Consider the following 19145-nt stretch of genomic DNA (forward strand, 5'->3'; position numbering starts at 1 on the left):
CTCAATATATAATGTATTTTCCATCTTATAGAAATTCATTCAGGTTAATAGTTTGCATGTGTCTCTTCCTAATTTGAGAACTTCTATTAATTTATCACTCTTGGTACATTTTTGTTTTATTTTAATGAGATTGGTGGAAGGAGAATATATATATATATACGTATATATAAAATGTTCAACCTGTCACCTTGAACAAGAAGCCTCACTCCCTCAACCGCAAACTCATCTCCCCGAGCCCTTCTCTTTGCTACTTCTCTGAGAGATACTTATTTGTCCCATTAGTGCTGGCTTCTTTCCTTTTACGTCTTCTTTAAATGTGATGTTTCATGTTTCTGTGTCTTCTTTTCTTTGTCCCCTGTGGATGATTGTCACTCATTCCCATAGATTCAACTCTCAGTTTATGCCATGAGCAATAGACATTTTATGTATGGGCTCCAGTCTCAGGGCTATTCACTATTGACATAAGTACTAATTTAAAACTTTTTTCCAATGTCAGGAAATAATAGATCCTCAATATTTGAATTAATTATTTAATTAATAGGAGCTGAAAGACTCTAGTCCTAATTTTAATCTTTCTATCACACCATAATACTTATCAATTATTTTTCATAAATCCATCAATAAATAAATTAGTTTCTCACCCAGGTCTGAGCTCAACCCTGGCACTCCTCCTTATCATAATTTTATATAACTATTTGCTTAGTAATTCAATGTATTCAGACTTCACTAACATCATCCTCCATAATACTGAAGATTAAAGATTTTTAAAAGAACAGAGCCATGCTAGTCTCCAGTTTCTAATTATAATACAACACTGCAATTCTATTTCTAATTTCGGTTATTATAATCAAACTTTTGTTATATTAAGTTTCTGAAGCTAAAACCCTCAAAGCAGAAGTTTTCACTATGGCTACCAAGGCAAGTGCAGATTCAAGTCATCTGTCCCTACGTGGACATGTGCCAGCTTGCCCTTCAGTTTGGCTTTAAATTAGCCTTTTAAAGCTTGATTTCCCATGGAAGGAAAGCTGAACAGTCACCTTTTCTAGCCTGAGCACTTCAACAATAATAACTTGTGATCCTGGATATCATCATGGTTTCTGCACATGCATAGAAAAATAAATAAACAAGCATAGTTACTTGTCTAAACAGCACAATTATCTGACCCCCAATAAGTCACTGTGCAGTGATAGCTCTTCTTCATCGCTCATCATTTGTGGGTACAGCCAGTTTGCCCCCATATTCCAGAGCTCCTAAAATGATTGTTCACATATTCTTCCTAAGAAACCATAAAGCTTCACTTAATTTTGAGAAAATGTAAACAAATGGGATTTCCACAGATTTGGAATATCATGTCATCTTTACTGTGGATATTTTAATTAAAAACATTTCATATTAATAATAATAATAGTAGTAGTAGTAGTAATGTGAACATTTGTTAAGTGTGACACACTACCCAGACATCATTGCATAGAATATTTAATTTTGCGGTGACTTTTGCTAGGCCTTATGACTGTCCCATTTCACACATAAAGCACTAAATCTTAAGAAAAGTTAAATGCAGTTCTCAGTCATTTGTTCAGTTCATAAATGGTAGGAATAACACTTGAGTCCACCCATCTGATATCAGAACCCACACATTGAATGACCAGGCAAGCATATCAACTAAGTTTCATATTATGTGCCAGCTTTGATTGGTTAACAGTTACTACATGAAGCATGAAGTTGAAAAATAATCACCAGATTCTGTCAGGCAGAGTGCCAAATTTCATAATCAGCATCAGATATGAACATATGAGAATTGTGGATCATATTGTAGATACTTGCCCTCTTTGGGGGGATCGTGCTATTTACCCACCTCCCTCCCTCCTTCGCTCTCCCCCTCCTTTCCTCCCTCTTCCTTACCCTCTCCCTCTCAACGACTTTCTAAAAAGAGAAAGACTCTATGACATTTCCAGATTTAAGAGGTTCTAGCCTCACAGAGATGTCAATGTCTCAGTATGGCAGATAAAATCAGAAAGATGCCCTGATCCACAGAAGGACAGAAAAGCAGAAAGAGCTCTCACAACCAAAGGAGTCATGTCCAGGGAGCATGACTCCTTTGCTCTGATATCTCAACAGAAATATGAGACAGAGACCACATGGGTTACCTCCCCAGTGTCTTGACATTACTTATCTGCTCTGGTTTTAGTGTGATTTTTCCACACCAAAGTTTAATTATTGTTTAATTGAAGTTTAATTCTCCAATGTAACTGTATTGAGGTGGAGGAGTCATGAGGGATAGGCCCTCTTGAATGTATTAATGCTTTTCTCCAGAGACTAGGTTAATTCTCTGAAGACTGGATTAGATCTTGCAGAACTGAACTGGTTTCCATGAGAACAGGTTGTTATAAAATGATTTCTGCTTCCTCAGCTTGCTCCCTTACTTTCTCTCTGACCATATGACCTCTTGTTCTCACAAGTGTGCCATCTTTCTATTAATATGAGGCCATCTGTCTATTATGCTGCAGCCAGAAGGCTCACACAAAAGGCCAACCAGATGATATCACCTGATCAAGGTTAGGACCATAGCCACAATAAACCTCTTTTCCTTATAAATTACCCAGCTTCAGGTATTTTGCTCTAAAAACACAAAATAAAGACATTATCTTTTCAAGATTCTAGACACATTCCCTATGGAAACGTAAAGGACAGGAAATCTTGAATTAATAAAGATAAATATTCTACCCCACTCTAAGAGAATGAGAGCTCGACACAGATAGTATATAAAAATTGAACAGCTATACACTTTACCTCATCTTTTACACAAGATTTATTCTTACCATACCCACTTTCATAATCTAAGAAATGATAAAGAATCGGCAGCAGTAATTTATGGCGAGATAATTTCTTACTTCAAAAGAATTCCATAGACATCAGAAGCCGGAGACCTTAAGTCTACTCCTCCAGGGGTTGGACTTGGCCAGACTCAACTGACAGGAACCCCAGACTCTATTTCTTTGACTTGGGTTGGCGGCAGGTAGCGAAGAAGATGGCAGGTGAAAAGCTGAGAAGCCCAAAGAAACCTGAAGCCAAAAAGACTGGTGCTAATGGTAAGGTTAAGAAGGATACCCCTAAGCATAAAAAGCCCAAGAAGGGGGAGGCCCACTGCAGCCAAAACCTAGTCCTAGTTAGAGAAATTGGCACACACTCCTGATCTGCTATGTATTTCAGAAAGGCCCTGTACAAGAGGAAGTACTCTGTTGCTAAATCCCAAGTTGAAAAGAAAAAGGAGAAGTTTCTTGCTATTGTCACAAAACCTGTTGAAAGTAACAAAAATGGTGGAATCCAAATGGTGAAGTTTCACAAAATGCCTAGATACTATTCCACTGAAGATGTGCTGAGGAAGCTGTTGAGCCACAGCAAGAAAACCTTTCGGTCAGCATGTGAAGAAGCTGCGTGTGAGCCTCACTCCAGGGGCCATCCTCACTGGGCACCACAAGAGATTGGGCAAGAGAATGGTTTTCCTGTCGCAGCTGAGCAGTGGCTTGCTACTTGTGACAGGACCTCTTTTCCTTCAGCGATTCTTCTGTGTAGAACACACTAGAAATTTGTCATCACCGCCTCCATAAAAAGTGTTATCAGCAATATGAAAAATCCCTGAACACCTCACTGACACTTCAAAAAGAAGCATTTGGGGAAGACCAGGCACTAGGAAGGTGAGATCTTTGATACAGAGAAAGAGAGATACGAGATTACAGAGCAGCACAAGGTTGATCAGAAAACTCTGGACAAGCAGATTTTACCACAAATCAAAAATCTTCCCCAGCAACCGGGCTACAGGTGGTCTGTTTTGCCCTAACAAATGGGACGTATCCTCACAAAATAGTGTTCTAAACTTGTTCCCAAGAACTTAGTTAAATAATTGGTAAGATTTTTTTTAAGTACTCTATAGAAGTTAAATACTTGAATATTAATCTCATAATCTAAGAAGATACTTTTTATATTATACAGTGTGAAATCATATTTGCAGTAAAGTACTAGAGCATTATCACCCAAGGGGATTAACATTACACCTAACAACGCACTCAAAGGTAGGAAGGCCTGTTGTTTGTTTCAGCTTGCCTTTCCATTCTATGAGCTACATCCTATACCATGTCAAATGCTTATAATACAAATATTTTCTAAAGCTAACCTTCCACATAAGAGAAACTTAACTTCCTGAGGAGAGCTGGTTAAGTTGCAGGAATCCTAATTCAGGTCAGAAGTGTCTACTTAAGAAAACAAAGTAATAAATTATTGAGTAAGTCCCTGGAACATGTGCAAATACACATGCTCCAGGTGCCAACATATTCACACAGAATTACTCACAAGCTCTGTCTTCAGAGCCAAGCAGAGAGAAGAGGGATTCAAATGTCAAGCACATTTTCACACAACCAAATTCATACTGTTGGTTCCAAATAGTCAGTCCAAAGAAAATAAATACCCTTGCCTAGTTGAAAGGGATTGTTTAGAAACAGTAAACATCCCCTATATCACTTGTTTGTCAATAAGACCAGAAAAAGTGAATTTGCCAACTTTAAAAGCATGGACTCCTAATTTTAGTAAAAATCTCTAACCTCCAAAAGTTATCTTAAAATGTTCAGACATTTTGCCATCTGCGACTTCCCAGGGAACACAGGAATACATTACGACAACCAAAGTCCTTAAGGATACCAAATCTGGACAATGTACCCAACTGAAAAACTGATTGCTTTGTTGAGGCCCTGGTTTAGAGTGGTCATCTACAGATACAATCATGAGACAAAGTGTCCTCAGTAAGCCGTCTCTTCCAGTGTCATGGTCAATGACTGTGTCGTGGTCACTTACCTTAAGTGGCTCACCTGTGTACTCATACTTTACATTCTAGGCATGTTCTGGCCCCAGATCAGGGAGAACCTCAAATACTTAAAGTGATGCTTCACAAACTTTCCTGCTGAAATAATTTTAAAGGCAAAGAAAATTAAGAACTCTGTGGGCGGGCCCAAAAGTTGTCCACATGTTTGGGATATCCTTGAACCTGGAATTATCTTGAACCTTTTTGTTTCTTTAAACAAAAGACTCTATAATATGTTTTGTTTGTCTTGATGCAAATATAACATGAAGTAAAATTTTTGCCTCAGAAAGATACATGTGTTTATTCATCTGCATATACAGAAGATGTACCAGCTAAAAGGCAAGTCTTTTTAGCATTTCAAAACAAACTTTAAAGAAATAATGACTGCAAAGAGGTTGTCATTGTAAATACTACTGATACAACTGAAATATACACCCATTTTCAAAAGTTTTAAATATGAAAAGAAATGTGTTTTTAACATTAATGAAACTGATTTTCCAAAGAACAAATAAATTAACATTTTTGAAAAAATAAAACGCAAAGGTAATACAGAGGACCCTTGTGAGTCTAGAATCTCTGAATTTATCACATTATCCCTTATTTCTGGGGCCTCTTTTCAGTCAAGAGACAACCATCCTATTTTTCTTCTTTTTTTATTATATTATTGTTGTACTGGGGGTACATTGTGACATTTACAAAAGTTCTTATAATATTTCATAGTTGAATTCAGCCCCTCCATCATTCTCTTTTATCCTCCCCTTCCCCCATTCCTGGAATAGCTTCAGCAGGTCTCATTTTTCCATTTTCATACACGAGAACACAGTATTTCTGCTACATTCAACCTCCTTCACCTTTTCCTTATGTACTCCCCTCTTCCACTGGTACCATCCCCAGACAGGACCTATCTTACCATCCTATTCTCTGTTTTGGAAAAATGTATTTTTGTTTGTTTAAGATATCTCTACAGGAAGTTTCCTTGTAACATTTTTATATGTGTGTGTGTGTGTGTGTGTGTGTGTGTGTGTGTGTGTATTGTAAATTGAATTGGTTTTTGCCCTGTATTTTTCTCTTTTCTATCTTAGTTCCCATCTTATGGTGATTTCAACAGGTTTAAAAACTCTATATTCATTCCTGTATAGAAAGTACATCAGGGAGGTGAATGAAGGAAATTAAGATGGTGGCATATTGCTAATGAACTTCATATACCTATATGAAATAGAACTAAGAAACCTCTTGCAGTTGCTTTAAGTGAGATGGAGAGGGAGTTGAGAGGGAGAGACAATGGGGGCAATGTAACTAAGATACAATGTAAGTCTAATCAGAATTGTCACTATGAATGCCCCCTGTATAACGAAAATATCCTAATAAAAAATGTAAAAAAGAAAGTACATCACACATATTCAACTTCTTGACTTCCTTCTCCCTTTGGTGACCTTCCCTTAGCGTAACCCATTTTTCGTAATATTGCTTATATTTGTATTGTGTCTACCTCCCACATATGAGAGAAAACATGTAGCCTTTGTCTTTCTGATCCTGGCTTTCTTCACTTAACATGATATCCTCTAATTGCATCCATTTACCTTCAAACCAAATGGTTTTGTTCTTCCTTATGACTGAGTAAAACTCCATTATTAACCCATTCATCAGTTGCAGGGCATCTGTGCTGTTTCCATACCTTGGCTATTGTGAACAGTACTGCAATAAACATCAGTGAGCAAGTGTCTTTATTGTATCTTGACTTATATTCCTTCAGATATATCCTTAGGAGTGATATTACTGGAACATATGGCAGTTCTACTTTTAGTTTTTTGAGGAACTTCCATACTGTTTTCCATAGTGGTTATACTAACTTACATTCCCATCAGCAGTGTATGAGGGTTCCCTTTTCTACACATCCTAGCCAACATTTGTTGCTGTTTGTGTTCTTGATGACAGACATTTTAACAGGAGGTGGGAATCTTAACGTGGTTTTGATTTGCATTTTCTTTATGGCCAGAGATGTTAAGAATTTCTTCATTGCTTTTTTGGCCATTTGGACTTCTTCCTTTGAAAAATCTCTGTTCAGTTCAGTTGCTCATTTCTTCATTGCATCATTTACTTTTAGAGAGTTTAGTTTTTTGAGCTCCCCATATATTCAGGTTATTAATCTCTTGTCAGATATATAGCTAGCAAAGATTTTCTCCCATTTTCTAGGCTGCCTCTTCAGTCTGGTGACCATTTATTTTGTTGTGCAGAAGCATTTCAATTCATATAGGCCATTTATCAATCTTCTCATTGCTGAGCCATTTGAGGAAGTTATTGCCTATGCCTCTTGCTTCCAGTGTATTCCCTGCTCTTTCCTGAACTAGCTTCAAAGTTTTGGGTCTAATATGAAGGTCCCTAATCCACTTTGAGTTGATACTTATACAAAGTTAAAGACATGAATCTAGTTTCAGTTTTCTGCATGCAGATATCCAGTTTTCCCAGCAACATTTGTTGAAGAAGCTGTCTTTTCTCCATTATTTGTTTTGGGTGCCTTTGTCAAAAATCAGGTAGGAATAATGCTGCATGGATTCATATCTGGGTCTTCTATTCTGGATGTCTATTCTATTTAATTAAGTAAAATTTCTCTTATTCTAATATTGTAACTGCCAATTGATCACTACATTTAAGTTTTTAAATTATATTTATTGTGGGATTCTGATCACAGGAATTATTTGTTTTTATATTTTAAATTAAATTAAATCACATGTTGCACTGAGAAATTTATTTATTAGGCAATTTAATGTTATTCTACCAGGTGAAGATCTGATATTTCAAACTGTTTTGAAATTTTTTTTAACTGGGCACACAGCCATCCAAATAAACACTACAGTTTCCAGACCCTCTTGTAGTTATGTGTGGGTAGATATTATGTTCAGCCAATGGATAGAAGTGGAAATAATGGGAACAATTTCAGGTCATGTTTTCTTTTCCTGCAGTCGAAATTCAAAAGATTTTGTTATTTGTTTGTTTGGACCATGAAGAGGACAACACTCTACCAATGCTAAGACAAGATAAAAAGAGCCTGGGTCCCTAACATCTCGATGACTTCCCAGAGCAGAATCACAACAGCCTAGATTTTATATGATTTGAGAAATAAATTTCTATTAGTTAGATCTCTACTATTTGGGGTGTTGGTCACATGCAAGCAAACTTATAAATCTATACTCAAAGTAATAGAATCGTCATTCACACAATGAAGAAACTGAGGCACACATATGATTTGCTCAGTGTGACTTAGTACAACTAATCTATCTGTGTTCCTTCCCACATTGTCTTCTCCCTTCAGAGGAACAAAAAGCACAGAGAACAAAGCAATTATGAGGCATAGAAGAGCATAAACTTTATGAAGCAATAAGTGTCATCAAAAGAGAATCCAAACAAAAAACAAATGGAAAGAAAAAAAAATAAAACAATTTAATGTGAATTTTTGCCAGTACCACATGACTTGACATTTTGAATTATGACTACTTACAGGAAATATTAGAAACTTTCCAAGAAAGGGATAGTTCATATAAATGATGGGTCTTGCACATTTTGCTTATTTATTAGCTTCGACTCCTATGTTCATATATTATTTCTTGGCTCTAATAATTTATGATTTCCACTTACACAAGCATCAACTGAGGGGAGAGTCAACAAAACATATCTTACAAAATCATTTTTTTAATTAGGATATATTCATTGTACACAGGCAATCCATTGTGACAAAAGCATTTTAGTGAAAAACATTGCCAGAACAAACCTGGTTGTTTCCTTCTGGCCCCTGGGATGTAGCTTCATTCCCTTGAGCACTTTCCTGCCCTTCCATGTGCCCATTATGGTGAACAAGATGCCCTGCCCAACTACTTCCTGGAGTTGTTTCAAAATTTCAGGCCTTATAGTAAGATCTTTGATCCACTTTGAGTTGATTTTGGTACAGGGTGAAAGACAGGGATCTAGTTTCAGTGTTCTACATATGGATATCCAGTTTTCCCAGCAACATTTGTTGAAGAGGCTGTCTTTTCTCTATTGTGCGTTTTGGGCTCCTTTGTTGAAGATCAGTTGGCTGCAGGTGCATGGGTTTATGTCTGGGTCTTCTATTCTGATCCATTGGTCTTCTTGTTTTTGTACAAATACAATGCTGTTTTGTTGTTCTGTCTCTGCAGTATAGTTTGAAGTTGGGTATTGTGATGCCTCCAGCATTGGATTTTTTGCTCAGAATTGCTTTGGCTATTTGAGGTCTTTTGTGTTTCCATATGTATTTCAAGATTAATTTTTCTATTTCTGTGTAGAATGTCACTTGAATTTTGACAGGGATTGCATTGAAAACGTAGACTGCTTTTGGGAGTATGGCCATTTTCACCATGCTGATTCTACCAATCCATTAGCATAAGAGGTCTTTCCATCTTCTGATGTCTTCTTCAATATCTCTCTTCAGCACTTTGTAGTTTTCATTAAAAATGTTTTTGGTTTCCTTCATTAAATTTATTCCAAGGTACTTTATTATTTTTAAGGCTATTGTAAATGGGATTATTTCCCTGATTTCTTTCTCAGTCTGTTCAATGTTGGCATTTAGAAAGGCTACTGATTTCTGTATGTTAATTTTGTAACCTGCTAACTGAAGCATATAAGGAATGACTTCTTAAGTAGAAAAGACTTAGCATCTAAGAGAAAGAATGAACAAATGGGACCGCATCAAACTAAAGAGCTTCTGCAAAGCAAAAGGAATAGTCACTAAACTCAAGACAGAACCCATGGAATGGGAGAAAATCTTTGCCAGCTACTTATCTGATAAGGTATTACTATCCAGAATCTATAGGAAACTCAAAAAACTCAACCCCCAAAGAATCAATATCCCAATGAAGAAATGCACACATGAATTAAATAGGGAATTCTCAAAGGAAGAAGTACAAATGGCCAGTAAATACACAAAGAAGTGTTCAACTTCTGTTTATAAAAGAGATCCAAATCAAAACAACACTTAGATTTCATCTCACCCCAATTAGAATGGCCATATCCAAGGGCAACAACAACAACAAATGCTGGCAAAGATGTGGCAAAACAGGAACCCTTATGCACTGATGGTGGGAATGCAAATTAGTACAGCCACTATGGAAAGCAGTATGGAGACTTCTCAGAAAGCTGAAGATAGAACTTCCTTTTGATTTAGTGATACTGCTCCTGGGCATCTACCCAAAAGAATGTAAGTCAGGATTCAATAAAGACACCTGTACACCAATGTTCATTGCAACACTATTCACAATAACCAAGCTTTGGAAACAACCCAGATGCCATACAACTGATGAATGGATCAAGGAAATGTGATATATATACACAATGGAGTTTTACTCAGCCATAAGATATAATGACATGTGATTTGAAGGTAAATGGATGCAATTGGAGGACATCATGTTAAGTGAAGTAAGCAAGGCTCAGAAAGACAAAGGCCATATGTTTTCTCTCACACATGGAAGATAGATCCAAAAAATAAACATATATACAAAAACAAGCATTACCATATAGAAACTCATATATAGAACATGTTTATAATAGTGGAACTACTTATGAAACTTGGGGAAAGAGGGAAAGGAAAAGAGAATGATAGGACATCAGTAATGTCATAAAACATAACATCTGTGAAGGTAGAGGATATAATGATGTGTATTGAAAGCTGTTGAAAAAAGAGGGTGTGGGAGGTAAATGGGTAAGGGAGAGTAACAGAAGGGGTTAAACAGACCAAAGAAAAGTATACCCAGAGTGGGGATACATTAAGAAACCCCTTTGAACATCAACTTAAATATTAATAACAAAAGACAGGATCATAAAATAGGTACAGTGTGGGGAAGGGTGAATAAAGATTAAGGTGAGGGTATATACCTATATGAAATAGAACAAAGAAACCTCCTGCAATTGCTTTAAGTGGGGCAGGGAGGGATTGAGGGGGGGAGACAATGGGGACAATGTAACTAATGCACACTATAAGTTTAATAAGATTAATTGTCATTAATCTCCCCCATGTAACAAACATATCCTAATACATAAATTTTTTTAAAAAGATGCCCTACCACACAGTCACTTTTGCTCTTTGAATACACCAAACAAGCTAGTTATTGAATTTCATTTTCTTTATTGTTGTACAGGTGGGGGTACATTGTGGCATGTATAAAAGTTCTGTAATATATCAAACATATATTTGAATTTACCCCCTTCCACCATTCTCCTTTATTTCTCCCCACCCACCTCTCTCTCTCTCTCTCTCTCTCTCTCTCTCTCTCTCTCTCTCTCACACACACACACACACATTCCTGTTGAATCTGTTTCAGGAAAATGAATGAAGTTTTGAAAGATTAAGGCAATGAGTATACGCACCTGAATCTGTGATCTCTCCCTTTCAAGATGCCAGAAAAAAAATAAAGGTGATTTTTGTTTTTTTGTTTGTTTGTATGCTTTTACCATTCTATAAAAGTAATATTTTACTTACTTTGAGCTTGAGAATTTTTTTTCTATTAATTGCTTACTAGAATAAACAAAACATAAGATCACAGACATCTCTTATTCCTGGACAATCTCTTATTTTTTAAGAAAGTCCAAGTCATCTTCAAAGGTTTAAACAATCAGACTTCTCTCTGACAAAGATATATATGAAATATGTAGCATTCATCATTCATCACATATTGTTTCTCAATAATACATTTTTTATTTTATTTTTTAAAATTTATTATTAAATATATCAGTATAAGTCAGAAGACTTACCTCGTGATGATTTACTTTCACCTACAAGATCAGAGCTGATTCATCAAGACAGAAAATCACTAGCTGAAGTCATAACATTGTCTGTCTTGTTACAAACTCATAACTAGAGCCAGGGCTACATGAAGGAATGTGAGGCAAGAACATTCTTTCTTTTCTCATTTGAGGGAGCAGCCCCTCAAATGGCATGAATGAGAGATAATTTGTCATGGTGTGGAGGATGGGGATAGTAGAACCTTATTTTTATCTAAGCAATAAGGAAGTAACTAAGCTTTATTTCATGAGCTGACACCATTCCCTGCATTCAGTCTGTATGTCAAAGCCTCTACTACATGAGCAAGGTATCCTGAAGTGAGAGGAGCTAATTTCAAAACATGGCAGGGACAATAGCAATACACTTTTCCATGTGCTTATTTCTAATAATATCTATTGTGCTGTAGTTTTTTTGGGTCCTATTAAACGAACTAACACATTATCTGGTTTCAAATGAATTTACCCTCACAAAATATCATCTTATGGCTAAAAAGTCTTTTTCTTGTAAATAAGTCCAGTGGTTTGAAAAATGATAGTAATTCAAGCATAAGAAAATTACCAATAAAAAGCAGTTATTGTTTTAGCTCTTACTACAAATTTTTCATCAGCTATATTACATGTTTCTTTAAAAAGATCATCTACTTATGTGTAAACAAATCTCAGTCTGAAAACATTAAAATTATCAGGAATACTATTTGAAACATGAGTTGATCTTCATTATTTTTAGGGAAGCCACAACTTTTATTAATGATTTCCATGCTTATAGACATTAACTCAGGATTATAAGAAATAAAACAGTCCTTTTCAAAATTGTTTTTCAACCAGATCAATAAATTGCTGCCTGACAAAAGTTCTAATGTAGGAAAAATTAGGGTACACTTTTTTTTTTTTGGAGACAAGGTCTCACTATATAGCCCAGGTTATCCTGCAACCCATGATCCCCTCGCCTCAGCCTCCTGAATTCTGGGATTATAGGTGTATAACACCATTCATGTTTTGCATAACCATTTTCTAGTGATAGTTTTTATCGACAAGCTTCAAGGCATTCCTTTACTAGCAAATAGATTTGGAAGATAGGTAGAAAACATTTGAAGATTTAGCAAGACAAGCATCATATCACATTGTGACGTCTGGGAGACTTGCTGTAAATTAGAAGAATATACCTATGTTCCCTCACATCTTACCTTATGGTATCTGTCAGATTTTGTTTACATGAAATACAGAAAGACTGCTTTTTTTGTATCAGTTATTGAAAGAATGATAAAATAAAGAAAAACTATTCTCAATAGTTTTAATAAAACAATGCTTTAAATACTGTATAATGTAACCATTAATGAAGCCACTACCTGGACTAGGATGTAATAAAAAAATTGAAGGCTAATCTTACAGTTACCATTATACAAGAGACCATTTCCTTCTTGGTTCATCAGGCAAGAGCAGTAGCAAAGAAGTTAAAGCCAGAGATGATCTTTAAGCTATAGGAGGTCAGCAGGAAAAGATTTATAGAAATACCACCTCAAAAAAATGGTAGAACTTTTAGAATATTTTGATTTTAGTGAGAATCAAACAGGAAAATCTTTTGTACTTCAGAATTCTTTACATCCAAGTTCTTAAAAGAGATACTCAAGGAAGGATCATTTCTTTTAGATGTAAAGTTTGCCAACCTTTTCATGTGACCACAATGGCTGCCAATCATATGCCCTAAGAAGGTATTTTTAATATAAATATATTTAATCTGTCTGTTGGTATCAAAGCTGGATGTTTCAATACTGGAGTAAGAGTGACTGATTTTCTTTTTTTTTAATTTTTATTTTATTCATATGTGCATACAATGTTTGGGTCATTTCTCCCCTCTTCCCCCACCTCCTCCCTTATCCCCCCTACCCCCTACCTCTCCCCCTGTACCCCCAGCAGAAACTATTTTGCCCTTATCTCTAATTTTGTTGAAGAGAGAGGATAAGCAATAATAGGAAGGACCAAGGGTTTTTGCTAGTTGAGATAAGGATAGCTATATAGGGAGTTGACTCACATTGATTTCCTGTGCATGTGTGTTACCTTCTAAGTTAATTCTTGAACTAACCTTTTATCTAGTCCTATCAAATAAATCGCATTTTCAAAAATATTTTTGGAATATCTCTACTTACAGTATTTTGTTAGTGAAAATAGCATAAATATACTGCTTATTTTAAACATTGTCATATTTCTCCTTGATTCATGCGTTCATCATACTAGAAAACAAATTGTGCAATCTATTTAAAAATTTTCCGAAGGGAAGAAAAAGAATTTTCAATTAGTTCTGAGATTCAGTTTAAAGTGCTAAAATATAACACTTTTTAAAATCAGTTTACAAGAACTCAGTGACACCAGAGAATATAGAAATACACCAAATTTTATTGAATGAGTATAAAAATGGAGACTGCTCTTTAAGACCTAAGTATCTTGGTTTCCAAAGCATCGCCTGCTTTTGAAGCCATGTATCTTCTTAGCGGGTCTTTTTCTACTACAACAGCCATCAAGTGTACTAGAAGATTAGCAGGCATTAAAAGCAGAGTAACTTGAACTTAGGAGCCCACCATGGAAGCACTGCTGCATCTCAAAGAGTTAAGCCTTGATTTTTAGATGTTAATGAGAAAAAAAAAAGTTGACAGTAACTATAGGAAACCCAAACGTGTACCTCCTCTTTAACTGTCAGTGTCCAAATGCTCATGGAGCTATGAGGGCTCGCCATGGTTTATTGGAAATCATTAAAATGGTGCACTCTAGCCAGCTGATATTAATAAAGCCACACTATCCTTGAAGCAGGCAGCGCCTCTGTGTAACTCATAGCAGCCCCAATTATCTGTGGGAGAACTGCAGCCTGACTCACAGCCTGCGGAGGGGGTTCTACAAGGCCAGGCACTTAATGAACAGATCAGCTTATAAACATGGGCTAATCTCTCCCACATGAGCACCTGAGGAGGATCACAAGTGACAGCTGTTTGAATTTTCAGGGAAATTAATGACCCCTAAAAAGGCAGCGCTTATCAGGTTTGATAGAGTTACCATGGGGCAAAATGTTTATAATCGTCTATAAGTGCCTCATTCTAGGCTTCATCTTGGGAACTTTTATTGACACGTTTTCTCCTATTAATGCTAGTGCTGGCAGAGAGCAAAGCGAGTTGGTTCAATCTGTTCCTGATCCTGGACTCCCACGGCCACTAATGAGCATCTCCCTAACCTCGGATCACAAGCTGTTTAAGACGGTCAGGACTGTGGCTGGCATCCTGACCACTTAGGGGAAATCCACACAGACACATATGTGGTTTTGGTCCACAAGGCATTTGAAGTAGATCAGCTCAGTCCCAGAGTTGGGCCTCATGAACAGATCAGAAATAGACCTGCCACACTACTGGCAGTCTAGGGAATAGAGCAGGGGCAGGTAATTAGGTGCAGATTGACCAATGGCCAGAAGTGACTTTTTAAAAACACAGATCTGGAGTGAAACAAACATGGCAAAATTCACCACCTTTTTTCCTACTCATGTCTCCCCTCAGCTCTCATGTTTTATAGCTTTTAAGTATCTTTACAACAGGACATACCACCTTATTCTCAGTTGTCTTTACATTCCCCAGGATCACTTAACAGGAAGTAGTCTCGTTCCCAAGAGGGCTTTGCAGGGTCTAGTGTCATACACAAGGAAGTGTGACAGAAAGATAGAGACAGGGGTAGATGACAGAAATGAGAGACAGATATGCTGATCAGTAATTAGTGCAAAATTAGAAAGACTTGGTTAAAATGAAATTGAGGGGGGGCTAGCACTGTAAGGAAACTAAACAGAACATAAGCATCATCTGGAGTGTTAATTTCAGCAGATAGAAGAGAACATCGTGAATATTAGGGGTGATGGGATTAAGTTTTCCCTCAGGATCTATTTAAACACCACCAGTTAAATAGGCAAATGTTCTGTGGAGAGACATAAATATGTTCACATTCAGGCCCCATGGCAAAGAGGAAGGATCCTCCTGCTCAGATAAGATGCTGCTATGTCTCTATGTCTGATTTCAGTAGGAGACTCCTATGTTTAGCTGAGAATTAAACTGACCTCTGACACCTGTAATCTTGGAATACCAAGGTGCTGACAGTGTGACTCAAACAGGGTAGCCTCCTCGGGAAGAATCCTTCTCCCCTGGCTCTGAATATTTGCCTGCTTTTCCCATGAAGCAAATACTACAGCCTGGATAAGACTTTGTTGCAGAGCCACTTCAGTCTTTTGTGGCTTTTGCTAGTTATTATAACATTTACCTAAGACTAAATACGTAAACATAAATGATTGCCTTACAATCTAGCCCACTGAAAACATACATTTTAAAAGTGAGGAATGAAGAACTAAATAAACAAAACCCACAAAAGGTATGTTGGCATCAAATATACACATATCTACAATTTCTTCACTGTTTTATTAGATTTTATTCTCCTATCATTACTGAAAATACATCGCAGTTCACACTTGTTACCGTAGTTGAGATTAGGAAGATTGTGGTTCGAGGCCAGCCCAGGCAAATAGTTTTAAGAGATCCTGCCTCCAAAATAACGACAGAAAAATAGACTGGAGGCATGGCTAAGTGGTGGAGAGCCTGCTTTGCAAATGCAACCCTAGCCTCAACAAAAAAAGAAAAAAGAAATACAATATATCCCAGAGAGCATTATTTAGTTATTGTACTATTTACATTCCCATCATGGGCAACAAACTCCACTTGATCCATAGTTCCATCCAAGAATTATTAGAATTTCTCTGTTATCAAAGTAACATCAAGATGTTTTCTTTAATATGAGCATAGAAATTAACATTAAATATCAATGTTTACAATATGTTCATTGAATAATTAACAAATCATATCCTTCAATAATTGAGATTGGAATTAGCAAGGTTTAGGTAGTTCTTTCCCTGGAAATTTTATATTTTGAAAAGAATATTTTCTGCTGCTTGCAAAGGAAATAATAAACAGTAATCAGTCAAGACTGGGCATGGTGGCTCACACCTGTAATCCTGGCAACTTGGGAGGCAGAGTTTCAGAAGTTAATGGTTTGTGGTCAACCTAGACAAAAATTCAGGATGTCCCACCTCAGCCAATAAAAGCTGGGTGCAGCATTTTATGAAGCCAGTATTGCAATTATACCAAAACCAGGCAAAGACACCTCCAAAAAGGAGAACTATAGGCCAATCTCCTTAATGAACATTGATGCAAAAATGCTCAACAAAATAATGGCAAACCAAATTCAACAACACATCAAAAAGATTATTCATCACAACCAAGTAGCCTTCATCCCAGGAATGCAGGGGTAGTTCAACATACAAAAATCAATAAATGTAATAAACCACATTAACAGAAGCAAAGACAAAAACCATTTGATCATCTCAATAGATGAAGAAAAACCCTTTGATAAGATCCAACACCATTTCATGATAAAAACTCTAAGAAAACCAGGAATAGAAGGAAAGTACCTCAACATTATAAAAGCTATATATGACAAACCTACAGCCAGCATTATACTTAGTGGAGAAAAACTGAAACCATTCCCTTTTCTAAAATCAGGAACCAGACAAGGATGCCCACTATCTCCACTCCTATTCAACATAGTACTGGAATTCCTAGCCAGAGCAATTAGGCAAGAAGAAGCAATAAAAGGAATACAAATAGGTAAAGAAACTGTCAAAATATCCCTATTTGCAGATGACATGATCCTATACCTTAAAGACCCAAAAAACTCTACCCAAAAGCTCCTAGACACCATCAATAGCTACAGCAAGGTAGCAGGATATAAAATCAACACAGAACAATCATTAGCATTTCTATACACTAATAATGAACAAACTGAAAAAGAATATATGAAAACAATTCCATTTACAATAGCCTCAAAAAAAATCAAATACCTAGGTGTAAACCTACCAAAGGATGTGAACAACCTTTACTAGGAAAACTATAAACTTCTGAAGAAAGAGATTGAGGAAGACTATAGAAAGTGGAGAGATCTCCCATGCTCATGGATTGGTAGAATCAACATAGTAAAAATGCCTATACTCCCAAAAGTAATCTACATGTTTAATGCAATTCCCATCAAAATTCCAATGACATTCATTAAAGAGATTGAAAAATCTACCGTGAAATTTATATAGAAACACAATAGGCCACAAATAGCCAAGGCAATACTCAGTCAAAAGAACAATGCTGGAGGTATCACAATACCTGACTTCAAACTATATTACAAAGCAATAACAATAAAAACAGCATGGTACTGGCACAAAAAACAGACCAGTGGAACAGAATAGAGGACCCAGATAGGAACCCACACAACTATAACCAACTTGTCTTTGACAAAGGAGCTAAAAATATACGATGGAGAAATAGCAGCCTCTTCAACAAAAACTGCTGGGAAACAGTTTTTTGCTGGGTTAGCAGTCTGCAAAAAACTGAAACTAGATCCATGTATATCACCCTATACCAATATGAATTCAAAATGGATCAAGGATCTTAATATTAGACCCCAAACTTTAAAGTTGATACAGGAAAGAGTAGGAAATACTCTGGAGTTAGTAGGTATAGGTAAGAACTTTCTCAGTGGAACCCCAGCAGCTCAGCAACTAAGAGATAACTTAGTTATCATTTATCTATAGATAAATGGGACTTCATAAAACTAAAAAGCTACTGCTCAACAAAAGAAATGGTCTCTAAATTGAAGAGAACACCACAGAGTGGGAGAAAATATTTGCCAGCAACACATCAGACAAAGGACTGATAACCAAAATATATAGGGAACTTAAAAAACTAAATTCTCCCAAAACTAATGAACCAATAAAGAAATGGGCAAGTGAACTAAACAGAACTTTCTCAAAAGTAGAAATTCAAATGGCCAAAAAACACATGAAAAAATGCTCACCATCTCTAGCAATAAAGGAAATGCAAATTATTATTTTTTTTTTCATTTTTCTTTTATTATTCATATGTGCATACAAGGCTTGGTTTATTTCTCCCCCCTGCCCCCACCCCCTCCCTTACCACCCACTCCACCCCCTCCCACTCCCCCCCCTCAATACCCAGCAGAAACTATTTTGCCCTTATCTCTAATTTTGTTGTAGAGAGAGTATAAGCAATAATAGGAAGGAACAAAGGGTTTTGCTGGTTGAGATAAAGATAGCTATACAGGGCATTGACTCACATTGATTTCCTGTGCGTGGGTGTTACCTTCTAGGTTAATTCTTTTTGATCTAACCTTTTCTCTAGTACCTGGTCCCCTTTTCCTATTGGCTTCAGTTGCTTTAAGGTATCTGCTTTAGTTTCTCTGCATTAAGGGCAACAAATGCTAGCTAGTTTTTTAGGTGTCTTACCTATCCTCACCCCTCCCTTGTGTGCTCTCGCTTTTATCCTGTGCTCATAGTCCAATCCCCTTGTTGTGTTTGCCCTTGATCTAATGTCCACATATGAGGGAGAACATACGATTTTTGGTTTTTTGGGCCAGGCTAACCTCACTC

General features: G+C 36.6%; 1 long non-coding RNA gene and 1 pseudogene across 1 annotated transcript in view; one reads left to right on the plus strand and one right to left on the minus strand.

Annotated features, from left to right (window-relative positions):
* LOC141423468 (uncharacterized) overlaps positions 1–19145 on the minus strand; it is a 73548-nt gene that overhangs the window by 6532 nt on the left and 47871 nt on the right. Inside the window, exon 7 of the long non-coding RNA XR_012448349.1 lies at positions 1038–1097. This is a non-coding gene — a long non-coding RNA (uncharacterized lncRNA). The remainder of the gene's footprint in view (positions 1–1037; positions 1098–19145) is intronic.
* On the plus strand, positions 3029–3873 carry LOC141420716 (large ribosomal subunit protein eL6 pseudogene; annotated as a pseudogene).

This window comes from Castor canadensis, chromosome 1, assembly GCF_047511655.1.
Source record: "Castor canadensis chromosome 1, mCasCan1.hap1v2, whole genome shotgun sequence".
Lineage (NCBI taxonomy): Eukaryota > Metazoa > Chordata > Mammalia > Rodentia > Castoridae > Castor > Castor canadensis.